This window comes from Amblyomma mixtum, chromosome 1 (assembly GCF_055824585.1).
Source record: "Amblyomma mixtum isolate Tamu chromosome 1, ASM5582458v1, whole genome shotgun sequence".
In the NCBI taxonomy this organism is placed as follows: Eukaryota; Metazoa; Arthropoda; class Arachnida; order Ixodida; family Ixodidae; genus Amblyomma; species Amblyomma mixtum.
The window spans coordinates 203,423,874-203,429,873 of NC_143012.1; positions in this window are offsets into that span (position 1 = coordinate 203,423,874).

A 6,000-nucleotide genomic window follows, 5' to 3' on the forward strand; every position below is an offset into this window, starting at 1 on the left:
CAGTGTTCTGAAAACGCTTCAGGCCATCAGATTTTATTATCATTGTGGCAAGCTCCAACAACTTGCTGCGCAACAAAGCTAGTCGTCCAAGTTTGGGAGTAAGCTAATTAAGTTTCGGAAGCAACCGAACATGCTAATTTCGCCCCTGCACACACAGCTTGACCAGCGTATCGAGTCCGTGCATGCACCTACAGCTGTAGCATCTTTCTCTAATCAAGCCGCCGCGATGGCCCAGTGCTTATCTTAAAAAAAAAAGCTGCGTCTTTGCTTACAATATTTTGAATTATATGTGCATGCCTACTTTCCGCTTGTTGATGTCGACTGACTGACTGCGTCTTAACCATGACGCGGTTTCAACGAATTGTGGCGAAAATCAACCGACGCCGGGCTCTGAAATGGTGACGTTGAAAACCGCGGATGCACATTGCGCATTACAGTAAAGGAATCGAATTACGCAGCTGGTCGAGGGTCTTGTGTGATTATACTGCAATGCACGAAGCTCCTGGCGTCGGCGCGAATGAAAGTTCGCACTGTCACAGATGTTTGTCAACACACGTGCGCACTCACCGCAAAATTACCGCTCGCTACCCTACCAGATGAATTCGCGTCCACCTGGGAATAAAATAGCCATGATAATGCGTGATGCTTGATCTGGTGCTTTGATGCGAGCATTAAAACGACAACAGCACACGGTCACGGTTCGACTTTCCAACCCACTTTCGAGTGCCGATTATTGCGATCATCAGCGCCAGACTTCAAGCGAAGCTGAGGACGCGGTAGTAGTAAGCTGGCGCTTATTGAAAGCACCTACATTTAGTCAAAGATCAGCTGTGAAAACAACGCAGCAGCTGAAGCTTGCCTGTTGAAATTCCACTCGCAAGAAGAAAGTATGCATAGCAAACGATGCACCAGCTCGACGAGCTCGACCGAGCCTAGATGGAAACCGGAAGTTGTGGGCGCGGTGTTGCCAGACCGCCAAGCAATATCGCATATCGTCTATTGGGGACGAATTCGCTGAGATAATCTCTTCCGCAGAGTAGAGGTCGGGGGACTGTCTCTAATTCGTCTCTGTGTGCGGCAGGTTGTTTTAAGGCTTCGTTTCGTGCGTGACCAAAATGACGCCTTCCTGCGAACATTCATAAAAAATAATGTTATCCAGTGCATTTCCAGAATTCATTGTCTCTTCATACAATGCTCGGCGGTACACAGTGTCTCGCTTCCTGCGAGAGGTGGTCTGGTCGTTCAGGTTTTTGCAAGCGCGGTTCTCTCTAGAGTATTGAGCGAATGTAACACCGAAGCGATTATACAGTGGCCTTATTGAACAGTTGTTTTCAGCGCCACTGTGCAGAACCTTATACTGTGAAGGCCCTGGGAAAGACGTTCTCAGGCGAGTTAAAAAGATGACTGTTGCGCCCGGCGTCAAAACATTCTTTATCAAATTACACAGGAACCCTACCAGTGAAACCATGGCTAGAGGAAAAGGGCCTTTTTGTTTCTTGGGACTCGAACTGTCTCCTGTGTAGAAAACCGGAGACGGTAGAACATGTGTTGCTGGATTGTTGGGATGCGGTGTTCTACTGGGATGTTTTGCAAAGAACCCTAAAAAAGGACTTGCCATTGACACCGCGCGGAATTCGGCACCTGACCACTGAAAGTGATGTTGCACAGCATGACCAGATTATGTTATTGGGCCTTAACAGCATTTGGAGGAGTAGAATGGCTGTTAAATATTGTGACTTGGATGCACGATCGGTATGTGATTATTTTGTGGAACATGTGTATAAATTAAAAGAAGTCTTGAAGCAACAAGATTACGCGATGATGTATTGAGATTGATGGACCAACTGGTGTTAATGGAAGTCCATTAGACACGGTTGTCTGCCAAGGGGCATGACAACTACGATATTTTACTGATGTATTAATTCATGCAATAAATAAAAAGGGGTGCAGCTCAGATGGTAGAGCGCTCGCTTAGCATGCGAGAGGTACTGGGATCGATACGCAGCACCTCCACGGTGTTTTTGTTTTCTAACTTGGTTTTCTATGTGGCGTCTCCTTAAAGGATTGCGATAGGATTTCAGAAGCGGCCACAAGAGCACAAAGAAAGGGAGGAACACAACACAAGTAGTCGCGCTCAAAATTAACACTCGGAGCACGGAAAACATGCAAAGGTACACGTGCATGTTGGAGACGAAAACAGCAGAGCAGCTGTGGTTAGGGTCATTCCGTTAGCATCCGAAGAACAGCGCTTAGTATATTGTTTTGCTTCCATTAGGGCTCTCTTAAGTGAAACAAACGCGCAAAGAAAACAAGTAAACGAGAAGTTGAATATGCAAACGAGCGGAATGCGAAGCAAGCAAATAAACAATGGGACAGGCAAGAAGGCGTTCAAAACAAACAAACAAACGAAGAAAAAGGCAAGGAAGCAAAAAATTAACTAACGTGTACGATTTAACAGAAACAAAAACACAGAAGGTTACTGTTGTATCCCGCCAAAGTTGTTTCGTTGTCCCTACGGCCTGTACTATCATCATAAGCACTCCTCTCTCTCTTGGAACCGATACGCTCTTCTGGAAGTACGCAGTCTACCTTGAGCTACCGTGCGCACATGTCCGTTCCCTCCGTCCAGATAAGGCCGATTCACACGACGGTCGGGTCGCCCGCGGCGCGCGCATGACGTTTTCATACGCCACTAAAAACTGACGACGTCAAATGACGTCAAGCAGATGCGACGGACCAGAAGAGCAGATGACGCGCTGGGTGTACCACAGTTTCCAGATTATTTTAAAGTGTTTGGCAACGCTGGTGGAACTGGTCTTTCCTGCCGAGCCATTACTGTGCGACTCAATGAAAGAAAAACTTTATTGAACTGCAGAGGACGTCCTGCGGAGTGGGTGCGGCCCTTTGTGCAATTCCTCAATGGCCTGGGCCGTCTTGCTAGCCCAGTTGCCAAAGCTAGCGCACGCATTTGATGGGCCACCGCTAGTTCCCGCGATGGGAGAGACACCTGAGCTTCCTTGCTTGACGAGTCGGCGGGCCGACAGCGCACCTCTCAATGGGGTGACGCATCAACACGTGATGCGCGGGCCGCGGGCGAACGGACCGTCGTGTGTATCGGGACAACCACCGGTTGTTTCGTTGTGCCTACGGCCTGTACTGTAATCATCAGCACTTCTATCTCTTCTTGGAACCGATAAGCTCTACTGGAAATAAACAGCCTACCTTGAGCACATGTCCTTTCCCTCCGTCCGGATACCGGACACCACAGAATGGCGTCGAGGACTCTAGCGTAGTTCGCGTTCCGACAGCCGTGCTTTCGTAATCATGTCTATTGGAGCGTTCTGGCGCCCACACCATTGCTGCCTACGCCAGGCGAACCTGTAGGGCCTTGGAAGCAATGTTAGATGGTCTTTCCTGAACTTTCTCGAAGCGGTTAGAGGCAACGAGCTGCCGCCCAAGTGCCTCATTCCGATAGACCAGTTTCCCAAAGCCTTATTTGGCGCCTTGACTGGCTTTATACCCCGACTTAGCAGCTTTCCACCGCGTCATTTATTATGGCCAGTTAAAGGAAACAGATGCGCCACTACACGTTTCGAGGGGTGCAGTGCTAATCGCAGCTGTGTAGTGCTGAGAGGGTGTGTAGTTACTGCATGGAGCAGGGTGACTACAGGGCTGCTCTTGTTACTCGAACCTGGGACGGTGAAAGCGAGCTGGACCGTCCCTTTTGCTCGTTTTGTCAGCAGAACATTTCTATGCACAGCGATGCATGACACATTTCTTTCCATCTCGTTTTGCCGAGTTAATTTTCGCGTTATCCATCTAGGCATCCGCTAGCCATCAGACTCAAAGTCGGTAACGATGGTCTGAACGACCGGGCCCTCGGAGCGCCACAGGGTCTCCCAGTCCTCCCAGGTCCTGAGGTGATCTAGGCCCCGCGGGGGAGGATACGCCGGGCATTGAGAAAGGAGATGGAGAACAGAAGCGCCAGGTTCAGGGCAGATAGTGCAGGATGAAGTGAGGAAAAAGGAGGGATGTGAGAAAAAGTGAGACGAAAGATGAGAGTGTGTGCGTTAGTAATTTGTGCCAAGGTGTTGCCTGTCGATTTCTGAGGGACTTGTGATGTGGGGGTATAGCTAACGCGAGGTCTTGCAGACCTGAGTCAGCTCACTTAAAGTTTGCGCACACTCCTTCGTGAGTGCCGGGTGGGAAGCCGCCAGAGCCCGGCTTAAAGAACTCGGGCTAAGAGGATGGCGGCCTCGTTTCCAGGATCCCCGAAATCCGCAGGCACCTAAATCAGCTCCACATGACAGCGCGGGGGTGCACCATTCGAGTCTAGTAGGCAAAAACGAGGAACAAATCATATTCCTCGTTCCTCGTTTTTGCATACTAGACTCGAATGGTTACGTTCAGTTCTCAGAGTTTGCGAGTCGAAAATGTCCTTTACATGAAAGGCATCGCTAGTCCGGGGTGGTGATGGTGAAAACTTTTAATTACTGAAATAGAGTTTGGGAGCCAGAGAGTGGCCCCGCTACATGGTCGGCGTCCCTGGTCCGGGACACCGCATGACAATGCCCCGTCTCTAGCCCGTTTCACCAGAGCCCTTTGGGACTCAAGCGAGGAGCAGTTGAGGAAGGCAGTCTCCCATGCCTCTCTGGAAGGGGTAGGGGAAGGGGGGAGGTGGGGATTTTGAGTACATGCCCACACCATGTGGAAGATATCACAGGTCTCCCCACAGTGTGGGCATCGCCCATCCGTGTTAGGATCGTAATGCTTTAAGATTGCAGGACAGAGTAGAGTACCTGTCTGCAGGCGCCTTAAAGTTCGCTCCTCCGTCTTACTCAGCCCCTCTGCAGGGGCCGAGAAAAGGCGCTGGATGTCGCTATAATGCGTTATAATTTCCTTGAATCGCAGCAGCGGCTGGTTAGTCTCCGAGTCAGAAGAGCTGGGATGAGGAGCCCGGTGAGTAAGCGCTCGGGCAGCCGCGTCAGCGGCCTCATTACCTCGTAAGCCCTGGTGGCCAGGAGCCCAAATGATTCTTTTGGGTGTTGGATCACTGGCACTCCGTCTTAGAATACAAGCAGCTAAGGGGGAGATCTCCCCTGCCAAGTAATGATCACATGCTTTTCGCGAGTCCGTAATGATGATTCTCGAATTGGCGTGGGCGGCAGCAAGCGCTATCGCTACTTCCTCGGCTCGCATTGAATTCGGGGCTCGAAAAGAGAGTCCATCAACGTGCATTTCCTGGTGAACGACAGCGGCCGTGTAAAATCCCGTGGGCGATGGGCCGGCTACGTCTACATAATATACACCGGGTCGGGAGCCGTGTTGTCTCTCAAGAGCCCGAGCCCGCGCTTGTCGCCTGTTTACGTGCATGTCGGTGTCCATGTTACGGGGGAGCGGGGAGACCCAGAGCATATGGCGCCACAGTACTGGGCCGCTCCGCCTCCTCTGGAGTGCAGTCGTGTTGGATGTGTAAGCGGTTTAGCAGGCGGCGCCCAAGGGCCGTCTGAATGCGCCGCGTGTATTGGTTCACGAGGTGGGCCTCCCGCAGCTCCTGGTAGGAGTTTAGCACCCCCAATACCTTGAGTTTGGCATTAGAGGTAGCCACCGGGAGATCCAGGGCTCGCTTAGTTGCCTTGCGGATGACGGCGTCTATTCGCGCCTCGTCTTGCTTAGTAGTGCGGAGATATGGCACGGCGTAGAGGATCCGGCTAGTCACGAAGGCATAGACGAGCCGAAGCGCGTCCCTGCCCCGCAGACCGCCCCGCTTGTTGGAAACGCGGCGGATCATGCGCCCTACCTGTTCGCCTACTATCTTGAGTTTCAGAATGGTGGAGTCCGGTCTGAATCTGTGGTGAATGAAAAGGCCCAGAATACGGAGCTCCTCCACCTCTCTAATAGGACCTCCTGACAGAGAGATGTGAATTGCTGTCCTATCCTTTGGGTTCGCTCTGACATGCAAAAGCTCTGATTTCGCTGGAGCACATTGGAGCCCACAGT